Here is an 18,440-nt window from a genome sequence, read left to right as displayed (position 1 = left end):
TTACAGCAGAGGGACAGCTCTGAGGTCATTAAATAATGCTTCCTGTTCAAAGGCTGGCTATTCAGAGTTGTCCAAAATGTGGATGTTGTTAAATGCTTTTTTGCTTGAAAAGCTTTCAGTGGTGCAGATGTCGTGACCTGTCTGATACTTCTCTGGAGAAGCAGCACTGGGAAGTTTATGAAGTCTTCAGCATGGGCAGGCTGAGATGAAGTGTACTCGAGAGGGCAGGGCATACTGCTGAACACTTTCTAAGCACAAGCTCTGCCTCCTTACCGAGGCAGGAGGGCTGCCCTAGGGTGGAGCTGAGAGGCATACACGTGCTGTGGTGAGACCTGGCCTTGTGGAGCTGGAGCTGTGGCCAGTGGGAGGTTAGAGCAGGGTTGCAAGAGAGTTGCCATAATTTCCTCTTAAACTCCTCACAAACCTCAGTCAATAAATCTCACCACTACAGTATCCTAGGTTGTAATAATAAATTAAATCTTTTCCCTGCCAGTTCTCCCTCTTAAAACATGGGTCTCTCTTTGAAAATAAAATATCTGAACTGATTTGGGATAATCATTGTACTTGTTCATATGTACTCTTCTCCTGTTCCTCAATTTCTTGGTCCAATGTCAGAGCTTGTTCTCCCTCTTCAGCACTTCATCCTTAAGAAATGTTGCTCTGGATGGCTTGGAATGTGGGAGGTGACCTTTACATGATACAGGCTTCTAGAGCCTTCCTCTGTGTGTTTCCTTGGTGGGTTTATCAAAGAATTTAAGGGTGGTGGTGGAGACTTGATTGCACATGAAGTTTTGGTGGGTCCTTTTGATAGATTGAAGGATTCCTTAATTCGGTCATGCAGAGTCAGAGTTACTCAGCTGTGGCTTTGTGTTTGTGTAGGTTGTGGCAACTGCTGTGAATTTCAGAAGGACAGGAGCTGCAAACCCTGGGTGTGTGTTGTTGACAGTATCTACTTAAACTCTGCCCTCTTTGACTGTCATCATGTCCTTACTGCACACATTAGCTCTGTGTTCTCACAGATGCTGGTGGATACTTTTGGAGCACGTGCTTTTCAGGATAAAGTCTACCATGTTTTCTTAAAGGTGAAACTTTATGTTTAGATCTGCTGTAGCATGCAGGACCTGCCTATGCTTATAGGGAGTTAGTCTGCTGTATTGCAAAATTGCATGTGAAAAGTTATTACTGTCTTTATATAAAATGTGATGTGTTTTATAGGACAGAATGTGTGTCCGTATATGTCTGCAGGAATGACAGTAGTCACAGGGAATTCAGAACTGAACAGGCTACTTCAGGACAAGCTGCTTGTCTTACTAAATGACTAACAAGCCCAAAGCATCATAAGCCAGTGGGGAAGAAAAGGTTTCAAGCTTTTCCTCAAGTTCCCTTTTTAGGAGGGTAAGCTGCTCAGTGTGTTCCCTGGCAAGTGTAAGCCTTTTCAGCATTGTAGCATACTTCATGCTTGAGAAGTTGCTCACTAGCTATTGCAGTAGCTGCAAAATCTAGCATTTCTTTGCTAGACAGTAGTGTGTACATTGCTTTTGTTGACTTCTTCATTGCCTAATAAGGCTTTAGACTATACTAGAGAGTATTTTCTTTAGTGTTCAAGGCCATAACCATTAAATAATAACCAAAACTACAGCCATGGATTTGGACCTCTCTGAGGAAATATTACTCATCTCTTGTGGCAAGTGTGACCTGACACAGCTTGGCATAGTGCTGAATCTCTGTTGAAAACAGGATGTCTTCGTCTTTGCTTCACCATTGACTATGTCTTTTGCTAAGCTGTATTACTTGTGGCCCTGAGCTTGGGCCAGTAAACCTGCAGTTTGCCAGGAGTGTCTACTTCTCTTGCTGTTTATATCTTGTCATTTTGTTTTAATTCATGCAATGATACTCAAAGCGAGAGATGATCTGGCACAACAGAAAAGGACCCTGAAACTGTGATCCTGGAGATACCCTTGTCTAAGTTATTTTAAACGTTTGTTTCTGAGTTCTGCTGTGGCAGTTTCATCTGCTGTTGCCAGAGCTGATGAGTGTGTCTGCAGATCTGTGGCATTTCTCTGAGTGGGTGGATCACTGCAATGACAGGTAACTCTTTTTTTCTTTACTACAGAGTACAGTAGTGACAGTTTTTATGGATCTTGAGGGCTAATCTTCAGCATCCTTTAAGGCATGCTAAGGCAGAGATGCTGTGATTTTATTTTTTTTTTTACTTCTTTTTTTTTTTTTTTCCTCAGGGAACTTTAGATACTATTTCTTTCTCCACATACCAAAATAGCAGTCCCAATTTGATCTTTCAGCAAGAATGGGTTTGAAATAATCAATTCTTCTGGAGCACTGTGTTTGGGGATTGCTTTTCTCCTAACTTGCTATTTGCTACAAGAGTTGATGGGGAGGGAGACAATGATCAGACCTGCTATTCTCCCCCCTCCTACCCCATATAAAACCCAAGATGGGGCAGACATGACCCTTATGACAAGCCTCTGCTGGAAGGGGGCAGTTATATCCCTCTGCTTTTATGGTGTGTTAGTTGTGTTATCTGTGGCAGCAGGTAGATTCTGACTGTGCTATTGGTGGTCTGGGTAAGAGTAAGTAAGACTTGGGTAAGACTTGGACACTGCTTGACTCCCAGCTTGCTGGACTTTGTGCTGCCCTGCACTTGTTCCACCCTACCAACTATGTGATACATAGCCCTGAACAGCCACTTGATCTCCATGAAACATGTCAAGAGTACCATGCAGGCTTTGGTAGCCCTTGAGTAATATGGTAGTAATGCTAATTATGTTTTGACATTGTGTCTTCAGGGGAGTGATATGTGTGAAAGAGGTCCTACTAATAGTATCTTAGGTGGGCTGTAATACACAGGTGGCTGAACTTTACATTTTGCAGTATTATAATATAGAAGTGTTTCTGTTAATAACCCTGATTATCTCCTTAATGGCTGCTTCATTAGGTTGTCCAGATGTTTAACTTAAATTTGAAAGTTTTACATAGCTGAGTGCACTGCAGCTAGGGCAGTTCTTAGACATGGCTTGCTGTAGCAAAACAACTTTGACATGCACAGTTACATTTAGTTTGTTTCCAGGACATCCTGTATTTTCATCTCATCTTCAAGGTCAGACTGAATGGGCTTTGAAAAACCTGGTATATAGGGGAAGGTGTCCCTGCCCATGGCAAAAGGGTTGGAATTACATGACCTTTAAGGTCCCTTCCAACCCAAACCATTCTCTGATTCTATGATTTCAGGTTGTGTATTGTATTCCCAGCTTTATAGCTTATTGCCATGGTAAATCTATTGTTATTTGTGCTTTGAACACTGTTAGGCTTGACTATTTTGAAATCAAGTAATTCCTGATGTGCTACAGAAAAGTAGTGGGCTGATAGTGCAATAATTGAGGGTCCAGCATCAGCTCTGCCATTACTGACATTTGGCCTAGTGGGAGCAGTAGATAACACTCGTGTGACTCAGGAGCACAGGCAGGAGTTTTGTTTGAAGAGTAGAGGTGGGTGGTGTCCCCTGTCATGGGGTGGGTGTGTGGCTGTCTAGTGAGGGGAGCTGCATGCTGGGGTTGCTGCCTGCCTATGTAGGAGGTATGTACAGTCATCCTGCTCAGCTTGCAGTTGTTTACACGGGCTGTGGGAACCTTTCAAAGGGGTGCTGGGAATGACTGGAAAAACAAAAGCTTGTTTAGTGGCACAAAAGAAATGTTAACGTTTTGGTCCTTCTCATTCCTATTGTTTGTTTACATTGCAGAGCGGTGGGAACAAAATTGATTGCATAGGTTAGGCCCGACCTAGCAAAGATTAAAAAGGAGAAACTCATCATTAAACATTTTACTCTTCTTTCATAAAATAATTTCAAACATCACAAAGGTTGAAATGTTATATTCACTTGTCCTTTATGGGGTTGTCATTTCGTATTGTATTTGACCTGCTTAGTTGCTACTGGAAGGAATGGCTCCCAACAGCTTCTCCTACCCATATCTCTTCCTGCACTAGCTATTGTTTTTCTATAATTTCAGTTCCCTGAATTTAAGTGAGAAAGGAACTAAAAAGCAAATTGAGTTGTCTCAGTGTGACACAGAATGTGCGTTAGAGCTGGCACAGGGGATGCACAGCTGGCAGTGAATCCTTTGGGCACTGGCTGGCCATTAGATCAGCTTAACTGTGCCCTGAAACCTCATGGCTGTGGTTTGATGATCTGCTGAAACCAGTGTGGAGTATGTGCTATAACCAAAAGGGCTGATCACGTTCCCTGTCCCTTCTTTGCTTTTGTGGTTGTGCTGTCCGCTTCTGAAATCCAGCTGTTTGTGAGTCAACATAAGTGCTAGTCTTGCCTGACGTCTTAGCCTTTTCCGTAAGGAGAGAGTGATATTGACCCTTTTAACAGCAATAGAAATGTAAGTAATCTGAAAGTGTTTACAATCCTTATACTAAACTACAAAAGTACTGTCATATGTATCATGCTGTAAACTATATGCATGATATAAACCACCTTCAGCACTACTACCACTTTGGCCTTTAAAAGAGAGCATGTGCTTGATCTTCAAAGGTTTTCCCCTCGAGTTCTCTTCATATCACAATCATAAGCATGCCAATATGGACAAACTAATCCTTTTATTCAGTAGAGCTACATTTAATACAGTGATCAAAGCTGCAATGTACAGAAATATTAGTATTTAAATCCGTAAAACACAAGGGAAACAAATTGTTCTGTGAGCAGCGGAGCTAACAAAACCTATTTTCCTGTGGATTTGTATCCTCTGTCTGCTGCTGTATCCCATCACTGTAGTAACAGTCCTGATTACTGTCCTGTTATCTCCTGTGACCTCCCTTATCACAACATGTCAGATCCTGCAGTCTGACTATTACACCACTTCCCCATATAATCTACCTGCTAGCTGGGGTAGAGGCAGCATGTGCTGTGATGGTTGCAGAGCTGTGCTTGGTGGCTGCTGCCAAAGGGGGAAAAAAATTTTGCATTCAAGAATTCTACTGATTGTGAAGCTAAGAGTTTAACTTCTGTTCTATTCTTTCTGCCTATCCGTTGCCATCTCTAGAAAAGCAGTGGAACCTCATTATAAGGTGTGTGTATCTTTCTCTTCAGAATCACTTTCCACAAAGATGTTTTGGGCACTGGAAAGTTTCATGTATAAAGCTTCAAGTAGTTCTGTTCTTCTTTACGTTATTTGTGATGCTTTAACTAAGTTTAGTTGAATATATGCTTTTTGTTATAAAAAGCTAGTTAAGCTCAAGGTTCTTAGTGGTTTTTTTTTTTTCCTATACCTTTTCCTTTATATCCTTCTCGGTTATGATCAACATACCTAAACTTTCTGATGGTTTTTGGCTTCCCCTTTAAGATGCATGCTACTAAATGTCACCTTTTTTAACTTTTAGTTTAACTACATTTCAAACCATTTTTATGCCTGCCTAGGAGTGCTGTATATTTACAAAGTGCCTGTTTAAAATGCTGTATTGAGTTTGTAATGTACCAATTATAATGTTCTCCAAAATATTTAATGCACATCCTAATATTTTTCTTTTACTGAGTAATATTCTTCTATGGACTATCAAGAGTCAATATGTTTCTTTCTGAATTTGTTGTTAAGGTCCAGGAAGTTGGTGAGTAAAATATTCACCTGGACACCCACTACCTTGTTGATTATTTTCTTTGTCTGTCATGTATTTTCCATTTTATCTTGCTTGGTTAGACTACATGAAATGCTTAAGGTTCCTTCCCTTATCTTAACCTTAATAGCTTTTCTGTGAATGAGTTTTGCTGCTTTTTGCTTTCTGGACCATTAGGGAATATGTGTTGCAGTTCTAGTGAAGAACTGTGGCCTTTTGCTGTTAACCCTTTTCTGCAAATTAACAGACCGCTTACTGCTTTTTCTTTTGATGCTTTACTGCTGGCATCTAAACACAAATGTTTTCCCCTAACACCAATATTAATTTTACTTAATGGCCTTTTGGGACTTTGAGGGAGGTTTTTCAAAAGTCTTTCTTTCAGCAATTTCTCCCTAGTTCACTGTTGTTATTATAAAATTCTACTAGCCTAAAAAGCATGGTTTCCTTTCCAGAAACCATGCTGTGTAAATTCTCTGATATTAACCTGCATATGTTTTACAATCGTTTTCTCCAAACAATTGTTTCAGCTTGCTTGCTATGCATGAATGGCTTATTTGTTTTTGCAACACATTAAATCAAATTTACTGGGTCTTTCAAATGTAGATAAGTACTGTGTTTTCTAATACCAATACATTCTAATACCAAGTATTTTTAGTAGGAGGTGAATGTAATTTTTTATTATTTATAATTTTTTTTTCTCTTGTTCCTGTAGAATCACTCAGTTCTGATTTCTGCTAATAAAATGAGAAAATGCAAAAGTACCATGTTTTCTCTGAGGTGTTGGTAGTTTAGGTTTGTTAGCTCTGTCCTACTCCCTCAAATTGTGTAGTGGAGTGGTGGCAGCTGAGAAACTTGTGTACTCAAGTAGTCCTGCAGTTTGAGTGCATTGTCTAGGAGATCTGGGATTCGGATGGCAGAAACATTGAGATGTGCAGTGGAAAGGGAACAAACAGGCTATAGATGACTTCCTAATTAGTGAACAGCCTGATGCCTGTGTCATATTCTTCCATTTTTCTGCTTGTTTGTTTGTTTTCAGGAGGGAAAACAACCTGCAAATAAACCCAAAATGAGTAATTTAGCTTTTCTCTGGAGAAAAATAGTAGCTGGAACTGTTCACTAGTAGAACCATTCTGTTGCCCAGTAAGTGCTTGCACTTACTGCAAGTCTAGAAGGCAAAGCCATGAAACTGCTGTAGATGTTTTAGTGGAGAATAATCAGTAGTGTTATTCCAGTAGAAATACAATTTTGTAGCTAATATTTTGAATGAAATGTCAAGCTCATTAAAACATTTGAGTGTAATATCTTCTGTCAAGATGACAGTTTTGGGAGGGGTGTCCAAAAGTTAAAATACTTCTTCTGTATTTTTATTGAAATGTTCTGTTTCAAATTGTGTTTAATAAATAGTTTTAAATGTATTCTAGAAAAATTGACCCACTGGTTCACACTGACATGTGTTTTTTCTAGCCTAGTATTCTGTATCTGATAGCCATAAAAGGGAAAATCTTGTCTAGGAACCCAGAAATTCCCTAATTCTTCACATGACCCATCTCAAAACAAATGTGTAAGTGGATTCAGGTGGAACATTGAGAACAAGATCATTTTACATGCTTTTCATTTCATGCTTGTTCTCCAGCTACTTTCAGTTATGGAATCTCTGAGCCAGAAGTTGTTTCTGTTTATTCAGAAATTCTTGAATGCTTTCTCTTCTGAAAACTTGTACAATTTCTTCTTGAACCCTTGTAAATTTTTCAGCTCCATTGCATCCTTTCACAACAAATCCCACAGATCTGCTGGCCATTGCCTGAAGAGTTCTCCTCGCTTCCTTAGGTGCTGCCTCGTGTTTGGGTTGCAGGGAGCAATGAACAACTACTGTTCTCTGCCTTTCATGTCACTTGCCTCTGGCATAGTTTCTTGACGTGGGGATCTCTGTGCCTAAAGAGACCATTTTTTTGGGTCCCAGTTCTTCTATATTTAAGCACTTTTTGCTGTAAGAGTTCACCTCTGTAAGACGTCAGAATCCTTGTAGAATTTTTGTACATGATTTTTCTTGTAGAAATGTGGAGGTGCTGTTTGGGTATCAGTGCTTACTGGTGTTTCATCATTAGAGTCAACCATACAAATGGCAACTGCATCTGATGTTTAGGCTGTACTGGGGGCATGTTTGCTAAAGAATTGCTTGACCCTGTGAAAATGATTGATACGCAAGTAAGGATGAGGAATTCTCATTGGTGTCTCCAGGAAATGGCAATTCCTGTATAGTTGTTCCTGTGGTCATCTTTTAATGTGGTTAGAACATCAGCTTAGCAAGTTTCTTGCTAAGAAGAAGCAAGTTTCTTGCTAACTTCAGCTCTGAAGTTTCTCTCTATTGATGTTATGAATCATGAAAAAAAATAAAGAAACACTAGGATCTATCTGAAATGATAAATAGCAAGTTTCCCATCTTAGCATTACAACTGTTGCAACCAGGCAGAGCAAACAAAAATTCAGCTCTTGTAATTGAAGTTTTATTCTTGGTCTGTGGTGTTAAGAGTGCATTGTGAGCTTCAATTTTATTACCTTCCCATGTGAGTACTTTTGTGGAGAAAAGTAAATTTAATCCTTATAGGCTTTCTGTATACCTCTAAAACATTTATTCAACTGGGTGATTTGTAGATCTATATGAATAGATTGTGTTTAGGAATAAGAATCTAAAAGAATAAATTATAGAGTCTATTTCTTAAATACTCCTATAAATGTATACATATAAAGAATGTATTATTTATAGAAATATATAGAAGGGTTCTGCAAGCTACATCTTGAGGTGTTAAGGTGTTAAAGTCATGTAACTTAGAGTGTTTGTTTAAAAAACTAGTTATTATTTAAGTTATCTAAGTAATTTATATAATCACCATAGGCTTTAAAATTTTTTTGATTTTTTTTTTTAAATTTTAATGTTAAATTGATTACTATTATGGAGGAAAAATCTAAAGATACTTGTGAAGCATTTTAACTCAGTGGTTAATTTTCTGTTGCCACTAGTGATAGACTATCATATTAGCTCTTCTGGCATACAGGTGAAGATAAGATAAATGAAATCTAGGTCTGACCCTGCAGTCACTGGAGTATACACTTAGATTTGGCCAAAAGAATACCTGTAGAAAGCTATGCAATTGCATAATATTTGCTGCATCAGTAGCTACAAATGTAGATTTGTCAAACTTCTTAGTCGAGTACTTTTGTTGCCTCAGAAAAGAACTAATTGTCAGTTTTCCATTGATAAAAAAATCATAAGTCTAAGCTTCTGTTTATTTACTTCTAAGAGCAAGAAGTTAATCTCTGAAGAGTGGGACTTTTCAAGTATGCTTAAGTCATTTAGGAACATAAATTCCACTGCCTTTGTACTATGAGAGGAGTAGAACTGAACTGAAGAAGAGGATTAATTTTGGAAGTTAAGCAAACTGAAAAGTGCAGTTGATCACAAATATCAGGCAGTGTATTGTGTTCTTGATTGATTCTTGTATGAATCTTCTCAGCATAAATTAATATTAGACTGTAGAATTCTTAGAAGACTTGATCAGGTATAGGCAGGGAGAGTTAGCAAAGTGTGACTTCAGGACCTAAATAGGAAAATATTATGTCTAAATTACTTCTAATTGCTGTTTGAAAGTCATATGTATCCTCTCTCATAGAGAACGTGAGAAAAGCATTGTGTAACTATTTAGAATCAGTGTGTTTGCAATAGTTATTGTCCTGCTGTTTTCTTTGCTAGCACGTCAGTGGTGCAATAGTAGGCAAATGGCTCCAAAGTCCAAAAAAGCTTTAAGTGAAAACCTTAGAAGATGGTAGAAAATTTATGATTAAATAAAATGTTCTGTTCCTTTTTGCTATGAATTTTAATGGTCATTTGTTTGCCTCTTGACTACTCATTGATTAACTATTTGTTTGGCAGGAACTAGGAAGTCTACAAAACTTGTTTGCATGACTTGTTTCAGCTATCAGTTGTTTTTCTGTGCCTTATCAGGCTGCTTGACAACTGTTTAATTGAAAAGTTTCACAAGCTATTGAAGTGTTATTGTTAGAATAAGCACTTAATTCCAGAAGGAGGATATAATCTCATGGTTTGATAGTGAGAGTCACAGTGTAGAGGGAGGGATGCTATCTTTGTCCTAGATAGCAGACTTGTTTATTTTATAAATAAAGATTACTTTTTTCTGAATAGCAAAGGATAGAACTTTGGCTGATTGTACATATCTCTGAGTAGGGACAAATATTTTACTGTCATTCTGTTACAAGAACTTTCACTGAGAATTCAAATGCTATACCCAGTGTAACAAATGGGAATCTTGTTCTGGAGAAGTTGCAGTAATAAGGATGAAACTTGCTTTTTTTTTTTTTTTTTTTTTTTTTTGCTTGGGTTGTTGTACGTATAAAAAATCCAGTAGTTGCAGTGTGCTTGACAAAAAGATGCAGATGAGAAATGGCAGCAAAAGAATGACTTAAGATTGCTTCTAGAAAAGGGGTGTTTCACTGTTAAATATGAGAAAGAGAACATATACTTTTCCCCCTCACATACTGTTTTGCTTTATTTTCTGTGTTAACAGGTTATGCAGCTTTGATACTTGTATATTGCTGCTAGTGAAATTGTCTTTCATAGGTTCTAAACATAAAAGTTTAGAGGAAATACTTGCCTGGCCTTTTTTGTCTAGCTGATGGTAATTAGATAGAAAATGACTTTTTTTTTTTTTCCTTCCCTTTTGGTGGCCCAGTCTCTAATCACATAATAATGGAGCTACCTGTTAACAAAGCAAGTCTAGAAATTGTGAGAAAGTGAGGAGACTTCATTTTAATGCTATCAAGGATTGTTGGTATAGTGCAGCTAAAGTGAAGGCAAAAATACTGCTGTTGTTTGGAGGAAGTTTGTGGCCATTGTCCTGTTAGTGCTGGTTATTGAGAATAGTTACAATATCTCTCCAGACAGCAACACTAAGTGCTGGGGACTCGGATTCAGACTTTGTTTCAGTTTAATTGAAAGCAATGGACACAAGTGCTAACAGCATTTTTGATCTTTGCTCACTACAGCTCTTCTCATTTTTGTTTGTCAAATCCAAATGAATCTTTGGGTCTGAACTGAGTGTGCCCATTGAATGAATTTGTTCTTGTTGTGCATAATTGTGGTGGTCACTAGTGCAGGTTGTCAGTGTTGCATAGGAAGCTTTACATAAAGCATTAATATGATGGATTTGAGCTCTTGTCAGGGGGAATCTCTTCACCAAAAACCCTAAACGTTTCTGATGATGAATAGGCAGGAGAGTTTGTGTCGCATTTGCTGTGTTTTGAAAAGTCAACACAAAAGTATTTTACTATCAGTTTAAGGAAGAGAAGAAATTAACAGATTTTAGAACTTCTAAGTTGGTGATTTTTAAGAAAGCATAGTTAAATGCATTCTATGAGGTTTCTGATGTTTCATAGACTAACAAAAGGTTGCTTTATTAGTAGCTTTAATGAACAAATCGCTTTATTGGCTTAGACATACTGGTTGCTTTGTCGGTCTAAACAGCTATGGGTTCTTGTTTCAATTCACCATTGTGCTGGAGTAGAGAAGTGATAGCCATTGACCTTCTGTTAAAGCACAATAAAAACTTTTTTGTGAAGAAGGAAAGTGTGCAGGGAAAAGAGCAATGCAGTGCTGTGTCTTGAGTTCAGCAACGTAAAAATCAAGATACCACATACATCTGTTGCTTTTCTTACTAGGTGACTCAGTGTAGTGAACCACCTGAAACAAGAAAAGGCAGGACTGACTTTCTGAAGGCTGTTTTTCATGGAACCTGTGTGTAAAGAAAGAAGGTATTTATGTCCTAACTGTAATGAAACATATTAAGCAGGTACTCGTTCACTTCTGAATGAAAAGTGTATTAGTCTTCAAAAATGTCTGTTTTTACTATTGATTATCTGATTTGTTTATTGTTTTATTAAGTGATTAACACACATGACTTAACCATAGCCTGTGGCTGAATTAAGTGACCGTATTTTATTTCTTGAATTACTTCTAAGAATTTATTTAAATGAGCAAATAGCTCTTTTTTTTTTTTTTTTTTCTTCTGGCTGTATGCTTAAGACACAGCATACTTTGTTAGATGCTTTTGTTGATAAACAGCTCTTAAAGTTGATGTAATGAAAGTCTGTGTAATGAAAGGTTGCTTTCAGGTGGGATGACATTGCAGTAATTTTTGTAGTTATCAGCGTGCTTTAAAAACTTACCATATTGCTTGTTAAAGATGAGCATCCTCCTGTAATTAGAATAATAGTGTTGCAGTAGAAGTGGGGGATTCAGATTTGCCAAATGTATTTACATTATATAACACATGAAGTTATAATCGTGATTAAAAGGATTAGGGACTTTCTCTCTGATGAAAGCACTGTATGAAACCAATTTATCATTATCTGTAAATACTTTTTTATTAGGGATGGGGCAGTACAGTGCAGCATGGATGTTCTGTAGCTGGCTTGTTTCTACTTTGCAGATGTGCACTTGTTTGGTGGGAGCAGCTGCTGGAATATACTTTGCACTTTAGTTACAATCTTGAGTTTTGTTGTAGGTATTGTGTTTATGCTTGGTGGTTATAGTTGTTGAGTCTAGTTTATAGTGGTAACTCTACTTATAATACAGATAAAGTATTTGAATTACTTTTTTTCTCATGGAGCAGTTTTGTACCCTAATATGCTACTAATTCCTCAGGAACAACAAGTTTTCCCTGGAACAGTTTGGGGACAACTATGACAAGCAGTGAAACTGGCCATGCATAAATTTATCTAGATTTCATTTTTGAGACGGTTGTTGCTATAAACTTGTTTCTGAGATTAGGACTGAGATTGGGTGAGGTTGCATAAGATGTTGAGGAGAAGCAGCGACACTGACTATGTGTTCAGACTGCCTAGCTGATCCTGGTCAGAGAGGACCTGGGTTGCCATCCTGTTCTGGTTAACAGCTATAGCTCAACAGTGCTATTTACAGGAAGTACCTTTGGACTGTCTTTAGTTTTTTTCTGAATCCTATAGCATCAAAATGTCATTAATGTAAAATTTGCATGGAGGAAACTTAGAGCAGGGAAAAAAGCACATTTTTTCATTTCCTCTTCCTATGAGGAGCTGGGTAGGATATGTAATTGGCACTGTAAGCAGTTTCCTCTTGCCTGTCTCTTCTGGTTACTGCTTTCCCTGCTTTTCCTCCTTCTCTCTGGTCTTTCAGCATGTGCCCAAGGTTTGTTTTGCTCTCTAGCAGTCTTGGTGCTATCTCCCTATCTCCTTTTGGCTGCAGTATTTTTCCTCTACACCTTTTCTTGTTCAGTTTTGCCCTCCCACCCTTGTTTTACAATTTAATGTTGTCAAAGTAGTTTTGTACCTCTTCAAAATATGTCGTTTTCCTTTGTGAAAATAAAAATCAGTTGAATCAGCCTGATTTTTAAAGGAGCTGCCCCTTCCAGAGGTCGTGTTGGCACCCCCTTCTGACAGCTACTCAAATATGTTCCTGAGCAATTCTGTACTTGCAGATGGGTCTGTATGTCAGTTTCCCAATGTGAAAATTTTACAGGTGACTTATGTTCTCAGTATTGTTTAGAATCAGTTAAGGTATCCAAGGATTTTGGCAGTACAGCAGTTACTATAAAAGTACTGTAAGAATAGTCAGTGTGCCACTAGTTGACTAAACACAATTCATATTTCTAAATTCTGTATGTCCAAAGTATCCTTATGAGTGATGGAATTGAAGAGGTTGTGGAGCTTAAAATAATATGTTTTTAACCCTTTGTACTACTCTGTGGAAATTTGTGTTTTAACAGCCCACTGTTGGGGAACTGGTTTTGAAGCTGTGTTGATGTTATGACTGCGCACCCATCTGTAACTGAAATATGTGATAGCAATTGATGCCAGCTGTATGTGTAAAAGAAAACTGGCAATTCTGGTGTAGTTTTGCTTGGAAAGATAGCTTAAGTAAAGGTAAAGCAATAAAGCAAATTGAAGAGTTTTAGCTGTCTAGAACAGTGCTGCAGTTAGCTTTTTCATTATACATTTCTTCATCAATATCAGCTTCCTAAACATCCATCTCAGTATGGACTGGCAGCCCACAAACTGCATATATTGAAGAAAGAAGATACGACAAACATCTGTTTGTTTTAAAACCAGCAGCCATCTGTGACATACAATTAAATGTGTACTGTCTAGCCCTTAGATACCACTGCATCTGCAGGAAGGAGAGTGCATTTGATATTATCTTTCAAAGCATATACCTCAGAACTCTATTCCTCAAGGGAAACAGTAAAATTTTTTACTATCCAGCATGAATTGGCTATAATACATCAAGAAAAATCCCTATAGTGGCTTAGCATTGTGGCTTGGAATCTGAAAATAATTGAACATTACCAGCTATAGTGGGAAATGGTACGTGGAAGAAATTTCAACACTTTTCCCTAATAATCCCCTACCATGATCAGAACCAAACTTTTTTAGATGAATTTGCATCAAATAGTACCAGGCCTTGCAAAGCAACAAATGCAAACCTTGCCAATGAATCTTCATCTTCCTATGGTAAATATTTGCTCTCCCCCCGACTAAAATCATCAAAATCTGTGGGTCTTATATATTCACACAGCAGAATGAAATATATTCAGTATAGGCCACCAAATGTTGTTATGGGAGTATAAGGAGAGAAAGCAAATAACTGCGAAGCACTTAAGTGAACACACATCTAGAAATGAGAAAAGACATAATCACTCTAGTCTTTCAGGCAAGTAAGACTGTCCTGCCCTCAAGAAATGGGTTTTGTGAAATTGCATTAATTTTCCCCCTCCTTTAAATCTTCAGTATATCACATGTAAATAGTAATTGTCTATTCTGCCCTTCTTAAATGACAAATGCTTTTTAATTTTGGTCATTTTCCTAGAAAAATCTCAATTTCACAGGTTTTCAGCCTCCTCATTTTAATTAACATAGCCCAGATGAAATCAGAACTCATATTCTCAACTTGAAGTTGTTCTAAAGGCTATTCTCTGTCCTTTCCAAATCTGGAAGTTTTCTATGCCTAGTCTGTTCAGCTATATCAGTTTGAGTAATAGAACAAGCTTTATAGGTGAGAGCTTGTAACACTTTACTGGACCAAAACTGTTGTCTTAGCAAACTCAATTTCACTTAATCTGAGCAAAACATTAACCTGGCCGTACAATGTTCAGTTTCCCCAGTCTAGGTTCTAGTTCAGCCTTGAATGAGACTCTGGCTCATTTGGTTTTCATAGGGCTTCTGCCTTACTAATCAGAAGTTATTTTTAACTCGCGTTGCTGCCTTTTTCATCAGTCTTTTGGAGGTAGAAATGCAGACAGAGCAGTGGTGCGATAGTTGGAAGGACTGAGGTTTCTATTCCTAGCTTGCCACTGACTTTGTCTGAAGTTCTCATATTCAGGAGCATACTATTCCGTTTTATGCATCATACTCTATAAAATGAGAGTGCGCATCTGTCAAATGTTTTGAGGTCTTTGAGTAAAAGCTGTTCTGAGTGTTTGTTTCCGGGGATCACGGTTTGTGGTGCCAGTATAATAGTACAGTTTTATTTCTTTGTGAAAAAGAAGCAGCATCAGTAGTTCACCATTCTGCATTGAAAGGACAGCCAGTAATTTATGTAATAATCTTAAATTAATATGTTCTTCAACATACATATAAGTAATAATTGTTTAATGAGAGCAGTGACTTAAAATGAATTGCTAGTAGATTTACTGGTCATTAGATGCCTTAAGGAAATAAGTAGTTATATTAATAAAGTGTTTGTGGGACTGTTTTAGCAGGTGCTAAATTTCTGTACTATTGATCTTGTTCAAAATATACTTAATAAAACATAAATATTGTTCTCATGTAGTGAATGCAATATCCAAGACAGACTCACAAGTTCCAAGTGAGATGTTACTCTGCTTAATGGTACACATCTTATGTTTTCTCACTCTCATGGAAACAGCTTACTGCTATAGTTGCTGCATTAATCCATAATCCAATAAAGGGGATTTATTTGAGGGATTGAAGGCAGAGAGAAGAAAAAAATGTCTCTATAGTGCCCTATGGGAATCAGTTAAGCTAAAAATAAGGTGGGGCTCTTGATTGGCTCTGTGTTTGCCTTTCTCAGTGTTTGAGACATACACAATTAAGTTTCATGGTAATCTGTAAAAACCTTACCAAAATGCTTGATTTTTCTGAAAGGAGATTTAGGACTTTCCTCTCTTCTTTTGAATATGGGATGTGCCTTACCTTACCATCTGTAAGATGGCCCATTCATGCGTTATTTTAAAATGTTGCTCAATTCCTGTGTCTGAAATGAATTTTACAGAACATCCAAGAAGACATTCTAATTTTTTAATGCTTGAAAATTTCTCGTGCTAGAATTCATTTAATGAACTAGTGCTTTACTTCAATTTCCAGTGTACAGTTTAGATAAGAATAATGATTTTGAGCTCTTGCAAGGTATAAAAATCTGGAATCATTTGGTGCTCACATACACATATCTGCCTGTGGGTCAAAATAACTGGAAGAAAGTTTTGAAGTTCTGAGCAGGATTAAGAGTGTGTGTATGAATTAGAGGGCTAAAGTTTGGTTTTGGCACCTGCCATCATGTGATGCAACCAAAGCCTTGAGCTGTCTACAAAATACTCGAGCCTGTGGGCTGCAAATAGAAGCCTGCAGACATCACCAGAGTGGAACCCACAAAGCCTTGGCTGCCTGGGACTGGAAATGTGCAAAAACGGTTAGGAGTGTCCAGGAGATCTTGAAGCAAGTTGAGGAGATGTGAAAAAATGGCTCTAGCAAGTTTTACTCAGTTGAGTCCATGTTGTAGATAGTAGTGAGGGGCAGGGGGAGCTTGGCACATCCCCTGGGTGTGCTGATCGGTGCCCTGGTCTCCAGCTCCTCATTCCTCTTAGCTACCAGTGGACTAGTTCTAAAAATAGTACATGTTGCAGATGCTCCTGTTACCACTGCATGAAGGAACAGGATCTTCTGCTTTGTGTGGGTAGAATTACAGTCCCTGAACATGAGCAAAAGCAGAGCTGCAGGAACCTGGTCTTCGTGGACACTGGTGTCTGGAGCACCTGAACCTGCTTCTGGTGCTCGTCAGCTGCTTTATGTATCATTTCCTCAGAGTTTGCAGCTCTTTGAAAACTGTCATGCTAATTTAAACAGCAGGCAGCAGGAGGGCCTAGCATTCAGTATGCCATTTGATATAGGATTGGCTTTTTTCCTTTATTTCAAGTTTGGGAATTGATATAAAGTACATCCAGATTTTAGGAAGGAAATATTAATCAGATTGTAAGAATAGAATTCTTCTAGCAAAGACAGTCTTTTTATTTTTTTTTTTAAACAAAATTGGTCAGTTTAAAGTCAGTTTCAATTTTTACCCTTTTTATGCTTTCCAGTTGAAGTGGTGCTTACTGGGGGAGAGTAATGTATCCCATTTAAGTTTTAATTCTTTTCTGTTTGTTCATTCTGACTGCTGCTATTTTATAAAGTTAGGCAGAATGTTTTGTTAGTAAACAAACGAAAAGTATAAAGCAAGCAGCCCTTCCTTTTCTAATAAATGCTTCCATTATTCTTTCTTAGTAGTTAGAATGTTATGTCATGGGCCAAACTTGAGTTGATAACTAAGCTAGAAATGATAATAAAATCTTGGTTGGGGGAAATGGATAAACTTACTGATAAAATTCTTATTTTGAAAGGTGCCTTGTGTCTTCTTCAGAGCTGCTTTTTTTTTTAGTTTAGACTTACTGGCTTTGGTAGCACTTAGAGTAATGCTTTCTTTTATTTTTTTTTTCTTCATTTTTTTTTTAGTTATTTTTGGTGAAATTGGAGTTTAGTATTAGACTGACAATATTTTATCTTGAACTATTGTTAGTTGTTGGCGTGGACTATGAAGAATCGAGTTTTAACCAGTTAGGATGATACATGTAAATTTTCCTGTTTAAATACTAATATAATGAAAATATTTAGATGGCCAGAGAACTGAAAGATCTTGTAGGATGGTTTAACAATACTGCATATGAATCCGGATGCAGACGCAGATTTATCTGTTAATCTGAATATCTCCATTTACTAGAGTATGATAAAAAATGCTGGGTGTCTGTATGCAAGTTACTGAGAACCTGAGATGTGTTTTCAATGAGAGTAGTTTCAAGATTGTCTCAATAACTGCCTGTCTGTCCTGTATCTTGTGGCAATTCATTCTTAAAATAATGAAGGCCTGGATCAGCTGAGTTTATGTATATGAGCAATTATATATATATATATATATTTTTTTTTTTTCTGTTTTGGTTTGGGTTTTGGTTGGTTTGTTTTGGTTGGTTTTTGTTTTGGTTTTGTTTGTTTGGTTTTTTGTTTTTGTTTTTTTTCATGTGTTTATATGAATGAACCAACTGCTTCCAAGGAGTCCACTGGATTCTGGGTGTGTAATAGAATGACAGGTAGGCTGCTGTAGACCAAAGTGCTTATTCTATTTATGTCTCTCATTATTTTTTCATCTCATACTTCTGTATGAATATAGAAAAAATGTTAGATGCTTTTGGTAGAAACTCTTATCCAATACCATGCTGAGGAATTTCTTGATTTATCTACTTCAGTGATGTTATAGTTGCTAGAAAGTGAAAGTCATTCTTGCAAAATTTATTCTGGCTGTTGGTACAAGGCAAATAAACAGAATCTCTAATTTTCCATACCTGGTCCTAAAATTAGATTGTTCAAAGAGTCTGAAAGACCTTAGGGACTTTTAGGAGTTGCTTTGACACACACCGCTCTTTAATCTTACGAAAACTAAA

The 18,440-nt window shown here is 37.5% G+C and overlaps 1 protein-coding gene across 2 annotated transcripts in view; it reads left to right on the top strand.

The window, feature by feature from the left end:
• Positions 1 to 18,440, top strand: part of FBXW7 (F-box and WD repeat domain containing 7) — a 176,418-nt gene that overhangs the window by 4,883 nt on the left and 153,095 nt on the right. Inside the window, exon 1 of one of the 2 annotated variants that reach the window (XM_053941380.1) lies at positions 11,431 to 11,451. The exons of the other annotated variant lie outside the window; for it this stretch is intronic. The gene's annotated coding sequence lies outside the window, so the exon portion shown is untranslated. Of the gene's footprint in view, positions 1 to 11,430; positions 11,452 to 18,440 lie in introns of those variants that run through there. 2 annotated transcript variants of the gene reach the window in all.

This window comes from Vidua chalybeata, chromosome 4, assembly GCF_026979565.1.
Source record: "Vidua chalybeata isolate OUT-0048 chromosome 4, bVidCha1 merged haplotype, whole genome shotgun sequence".
Classification (NCBI taxonomy): domain Eukaryota; kingdom Metazoa; phylum Chordata; class Aves; order Passeriformes; family Viduidae; genus Vidua; species Vidua chalybeata.
Note: the sequence above shows the minus strand (reverse complement) of the source record. Positions and strands in the feature narration are given on the sequence as shown.